At 38.6% G+C, this 6,531-nt stretch overlaps 1 long non-coding RNA gene across 1 annotated transcript; it reads left to right on the plus strand.

Annotated features, from left to right (window-relative positions):
- The first annotated feature begins 3,557 nt into the window (after window positions 1-3,557).
- On the plus strand, window positions 3,558-4,126 carry LOC143621671 (uncharacterized). The gene is made up of 3 exons (XR_013151578.1): window positions 3,558-3,855; window positions 3,903-3,966; window positions 4,068-4,126. It is a non-coding gene; the product is annotated as an uncharacterized LOC143621671 (long non-coding RNA).
- The last annotated feature ends 2,405 nt before the right edge of the window (window positions 4,127-6,531 follow it).

A 6,531-nucleotide genomic window follows, 5' to 3' on the forward strand; every position in this document is an offset into this window, starting at 1 on the left:
CCAACTATGAAGTCGGGTGCGGGTACAGTGTTAAGGCAAAACCCTTCACATACCTAGCACCCGCAGGGCACGGAAACCGGGAAAACCCAACTATGAAGTCGGGTGCGGGTACAGTGTTAAGGCAAAACCCTTCACATACCTAGCACCCGCAGGGCACGGAAACCGGGAAAACCCAACTATGAAGTCGGGTGCGGGTACAGTGTTAAGGCAAAACCCTTCACATACCTAGCACCCGCAGGGCACGGAAACCGGAAAAACCCAACTATGAAGCCGGGTGCGGGTACAGTGTTAACGCAAAACCCTTCACATACCTAGCACCCGCAGGGAACGGAAACCGGAAAAACCCAATTATGAAGCCGGGTGCGGGTAAAGTGTTAAGGCAAAACCCTTCACATACCTAGCACCCGCAGGGAAGTGAAGCCGAGAAAATCTTGGCATTCCACCCAACTACAAAACGGGCACATGTACAGTGTTAAGGCAAAACCCTCCACATACCTAACACCCGTAAAAAGTCATACCTCGGCACCCAATTGTAAGTCGGGCGCGGGTACAGTGTTAAGGCAAAACCCTTCACATACCTAGCGCCCGCAGGGGATTAAACGCCAGGAACACCTCGGCAACCATAAGTCAGGTGCGAGTACAGTGTTAAGGCAAAACCCTTCACGCACCTAGCCCTGCAGGGATTTAACGCCAGGGATACCTTGGGAGTAAAGTAACTAATAAGACGAAGTGCGGGTACAGCGTCAAGGCAAAACCCTTCGCATACCGAGCACTCCATGGGAATTGAAACCAAGAAGGATCTTTTGGGCCATGCTTGCTGAAACGGGATTAACATCCCCGCATAGCGGGAACGTCAAGAACTAGATTGTTTGAAACTTCAGGATGGAATTGGTGGTAAAAACATGATTGATCACTATGTTCAAAACCACCAAGACCTCATGGAGAATCTACACAAAAGGTTCTAAACGCTCCTGACTTGCGGGGAGGTTACAGACCTATCCGCATCATCCCAGAGATCAAGCAGAACATTGGGAAATTCTGCGTGACATTGGGAAACCCGTGGGTAAGACTTCCCGCGGAAAACCCATAAAACTAAACCCTTTTCAAAAACCCCTTGCTTAAGTCCAAAAGTTCACCTCACTTTATTAAACATTCATGAGAAGAACATTGGACTGGGGGGACTTGAAGAGGTAGGTCCCAGCAGAGGTGGTTAGGACCCGCAAGGCTTCCTTAAAAGGAGACGTCTGCGCAGTTGAACACGCAAGACTCCTTAAACGGACGTCTGCGCAGTTGAACCCGCAGACTTCACCATAGGGACGTCTGCGCCGCGACCTACCAAACCCGCAGGACCCACCACGCTCAGAGTTGTGACGACCTCACATGCGGTACGCAAGCTGGTCCCGTAGGAAATGCCTCCCTATGGTTTCCAAGTATCCCCTGTTCCCGCAGGTGCGGATACCCGCCATTAGGGACTGGCCACCCGCGCAGCATGGCTACACGCATAAGGCTCAGACTCATAATAATTCAGTAGTCACCTGAAGAAGGAATGAGCAAAGCCGGGAACATTCCCGCATAAAGGCGGGAGGGGGAAAACTCCCGCTTAAATGGGCCAGTCCGTATAATAATGGAGGATCTTTTGTGTGATACCTGACGAGGTATGGACAAAAGATCTGACCAACGATACGACAGCTCACTGACAGCAGCATGGCAGACAACACGCCACAGCACTGTGACCAAAAGCCGCCGCCTGCTCACCAACTCCTGCCATACCACGTGCCTAGCCTGTAGTTGGTGGAAAAGGAAAAGTGAACAGCACGCCTGGTCACTGTCAGCCGCTGCCTATCCACCAATTACCAGCAGAGCACGTGCGTAGGCCACAGTTGGCAGAGTAGTAGGCCGGCTAAACCTCCTTGGAAACCCACCTTCGGCTATAAAAGACATCAAATGGTAATATCATTTCATCATCTAATATCTTGTATAATTTACCTGATAACTGCTCTAGCATTCTAAATATACTTTTATATTCAAAGAGTAATATAGACTGATTCTCACGCCGGAGGGTGGTCACAAGGAGGAACCCCCCCCCCCCCTTTCTTAGTGACGAGCTCACGGTGTCTGTTTTGCAGGTTATCGGAAGAACCATCTTGCCGGAATTAACCCCTCGTGGGAAACGTCTATCTAACCCTCAGGTTACTCGTAATCTGTCGGGGTTCGACTGGTGTTTCTTCAATAGTTTTTAGGGTTTTTGTTTTCCATCTTTGTGTACTGAGTTTGATTCTATAGTTCTTAGGTAAACCATATTACTTTTTAAGTTCATAATCTTTTCTATTTTTGTGTCGGGAGCTTGATTTTGGAAACCTTAGAAGCACTACCGCGCTTTGGGTTGTTGGGGTTGTCCACAACGGTGTTTTTAACGACTACTGTTGGTTAACTTAACAGGATGGTAACGAGCAATGTTGGTTTTATATCGATGTAAGTCTAATTTGAATATTCTTATTAACCTTAGAATAATCTGAATTTGAAATTTGAAATTTGAATTCCCATTTTTGTTTCACATAATTGTGGATTTCATCTCCATGTGTAGTTGTAAATCAGAGCTGTTCCTGTGAGTTAAAGGCCATGATACAAACCAGAGGAACCTGAGTTAAAGGCCATGATATCCAAATAAAGATTGGTTTTGGACCTCTAGCATCAATGTAAGTCTCTATAAATATTCTTGGTGTTATAGTCTTTTATTTTATTTATTTATTTATTGTTTTATTTATTTATTGTGTGGATTATTAGGATCTAGAGCTTCTTGCAATCACTAATCCATTGCAGATACAAGGTTATAATCGTTGTTTAGCGGCTGAGATCGTATCTGTTGTGATTTAAGAACCAAGCTATCAAGGTAAGGTTTAAATTTTAATCCACTATATTTCTGGTTACTATAAGAGTTAAAAGTGCTTCAGAGATTAAAAAATTTATCAGGTCTGTCAAAACTCGAAAACAAACGTGAACAGAATAAAAGTTAAAGAAAAATTAATTGGGATACACTAGCTAAGCATAGGGTGCTTGAAACATCTTTTATATGACACTTATTTACAATCATACAATATTACAGGTGATTATTGACTCAATTACTTATCTCAAATAAGGCTATTCACGAGTTTTGGTTCAACTTAATGTTGAAACTGAGCTGAAAATCCGACTCACGCTTGTCTCATTTTTGAACTAAGCGGCCTCAGCTCAGTGTTGAAACTAAGCAGACAGTTGTCTTGAGCTTTGCTTGGTTTTGAACTAATTTGGCCCATCTTAGTGATTAAACTAAGCTGAAAATTTGACCATTGCTTGGCTCGGTTTTGACCTAAGTTGGCTCGGCTCAGTGTTCAAACTGAGCTGAAAATTTGAGTCTAGCTTAGCTCGGTTTTGTACTAAGCTGGCTCGGCTTGGCTTCGCTCAGTTTATATATATAATGATTGATTGTGCATACCGGCAGTGTTATATTATGATATTAGTATATTATCAATCTTTTATTCATGCAAATTCATGCAAAATTTAGGGTTGTTATTGGTGAGCCTGGTGTTGTGAAAACTGCAATTGTTGAAGAGTAGGTGTAATGGAACATTATGAACAAGATATGCACATTTTTACGTTTATGATTTTAATTTATTTATTGAATGTGTAATATTGTAAAGTTTTGATATTTGTAACAGAAAGTGGTCAATGGTGGAACAGTTAACTAATGGGTCTGCATCAACTTTGCACAGAGCGTTCAAGATAATATTTCCCAACTCCCGTAACTTTTGTACCAAGCTTACACAAAGTGTACTACTTCTGGCATGGTATGGTTAACAAGACTTATTTTACTTGACAGTCAAATGGTTGTCTTTAAATTTTAATTTATTTATCTAATTTTGCAGGTGGTTGGCGTGATAAAAAGAACCGAACGCTTGGTGAATCGTTCAGCGGGAAGTTTGTGTTTATGTGTGTTCGTTTATTATTAACCAGTCTATATTGATGCAGTCTTATAAATTGGCTATTAATGATCTAGACAAGAACTTGATCATCTGAAAGCTATATTTGAGGTATGTATTTAATTATATTCTATTATTTCTTTTAGCTGTCAATTGATGCTATATGTGTGGATTAACAATATGTAGTTCGTGTTAGTAAAAACGTTGACAGAAAGGGTGTAAACGAGCCGAGTCAAGCCTAAGCTCAACTTATTTTTCTAAAGCTCGAGCTCACTTAGTGAGTTGTGTTTTCAAGCTCGGTCTCGGCTTGTTTAATATTTACTAATTTGTTTATATAAGTTTTTTTTAATTATTTTTATATACTTCTATTTGTTTTCAAGCTCTGTCGAGCCTAGACACATTGAGTTCAAGGTAATTATTTGTTTATTCATAACCAAAATTAAAAAAAAATCAACGGTGGCAATATAGTAAAAAGAGTATCTTATTACAATATGCTTACATTAATTTTTTTTCTCCAATATATACACCACATTGGTATAAATTGACAAAACAATAAAAGCTGAATAAACCGATAACCAAATCGTTGATTGTGTTATTCGGTTACAAGCAGATTAAATCATAACCGAGAAAACAGATCCCGATGATTGTATTTCAATTTGTTTTTATAGGTCGTTAACAAAACATTTTTTCAGGCTCGGTTTAGTTTTGTTTGGTTCGATCGAAAAACTGGGGTATGGACACATAATATTTTCTTTGCATATTTTTTCTCAGTCATTAAAATTTTTGTGATCTTTATGTAAGCCCGAAAAGCATTTTTTTGGGTGGTTTTGAATTTTCAAATGTGTTGAATTGGTCAAACGCACTGAAAACAGCCAAATGTTTGTTTTTAATGCGTATAACCTTCTGAATCTTATTATTTAGATTATTTAAATAAGGGTTGTAAATCGAACGAACACGAACGGGGCATGTTCAGGTTCGTTCGTTTAATTTTGACCGACAAATGATAGAACAAGAACAGGTAAACGACTAAGGTTTCCTTGTTCGTGTTCTTTCCTTAATCGTATTAATGAACAATGAACGTAAACGAGCAAACTAAACTGAACATAGACGAACCTAATTGATAATTTATTTACGAGTAGACTAAGTTGTAATCGGCCCAAAAATTTTAATTGAAACCATTAAAAACTTAAACTAACGAACATAAATAAACTGACATGAACGAGTTTAAATAAACGAACAAGACATGTCTACTTGTTTGTTTGTTTAACTAAATAAAAAAAAATTCAAGTTCATTTATTTATTTCATGTACAAATTTTGTTCAAACTTATTAACTTATTTGGGTATTTCGAAACACGTCTATGACAGTTTCGTGTCGAACCCGCAAACAAATTTAGCTAAATGGTGTGACCTTTTAAAACATTTATTTTTTAACTCTTTTCAAATGTTTTGGATTGAGTTCGACTGTTTTTTATTTAATTTAATGGGGTTCATGTTTAGAACAAGTTTATTCGGGTTATTTTTATATGCGACGGGTCAAATCAAGGTAGTCAGTAAACATTCATTATATATGGGCTACTTATTTGAATGTAAACAATTACCGAAACAACCCGATTTGGACTTCTTTAGCGAAACCGAACTGAAGCGACCTGCACCGTGTGTCACATTTAAATTATTTTTGTTGTTTAAGTGATTTGTTCGGTTGCATAATTTTTCACTCCACATATGTTTGTTTGTTGTTACCACAACCATAGTAGTTTTTGATTTTTGATGATTTTCTTTAAGGCCTATTACATTAAGCCATAAATGTTTTTGTTTGTTGCTACCTGGTAAAATGTGTTCAAGGGGCAATTTAGGCATTTAATTTCTTTTTTATGCTTTTGGTAGATTACCATATTAACATTTGCTGGTTGTGTTGCTGATACGGGTCGAATGAAAATCAAGAATTTGGATGTGCAGTCTAGGGCGCTGTTAATAATGAATTTCGAATCATTTCAGGTTCAAACCTATTTGTTCTCCATCTTATCACTCAATGTTTTAAAAACCGGTAAATACGGGCTAGCTAAATCGGTTGAACCATATTCTGGGTAAGGGTCTGGTAAGTTTGAGCCTAGTTTAATTTGGCATACGGTATGTTCGTAGAACCAAGGGTTTTCCTTAAATACCAGTTTAAACCATCAAGCCGGTTTAAGCTCACTTCTTTTTTATAAAAAAAATAGTAGCATTTTCACTTTTAGTGTGCGCATTTTCACTTTTTGTTTAAAGATATTGGAGATCTTGGAAGAGTAGTTTTGGTACCTTTAGGCCTGGTAATTTATTCTTTTTTGTTGTGTGCACAAATGCAAACACATGAAATGAACATTTTCTGACATGTATCTTGTTAGGGAATTGCTTTGAAATTGCATGTGCTTGTTCTTAACTCTTAAGTCATACACTTGTAGATGTGCATTTTTACATGGAAAGCAAGTTATAAGTAATAACGTTTTAATTTTTGTTACTTAAACTTTAACTTCACTACAAATTCGTCTTACGGACATCAATGGCATTAGCTGTTGTTCAATTCATTTTAAGTTACAA

The sequence above is a fragment of the Bidens hawaiensis genome, unplaced genomic scaffold (genome assembly GCF_021521415.1).
Source record: "Bidens hawaiensis isolate Kalapana, Puna unplaced genomic scaffold, B.hawaiensis_p1.1 tig00000326_1, whole genome shotgun sequence".
Taxonomy (NCBI): domain Eukaryota; kingdom Viridiplantae; phylum Streptophyta; class Magnoliopsida; order Asterales; family Asteraceae; genus Bidens; species Bidens hawaiensis.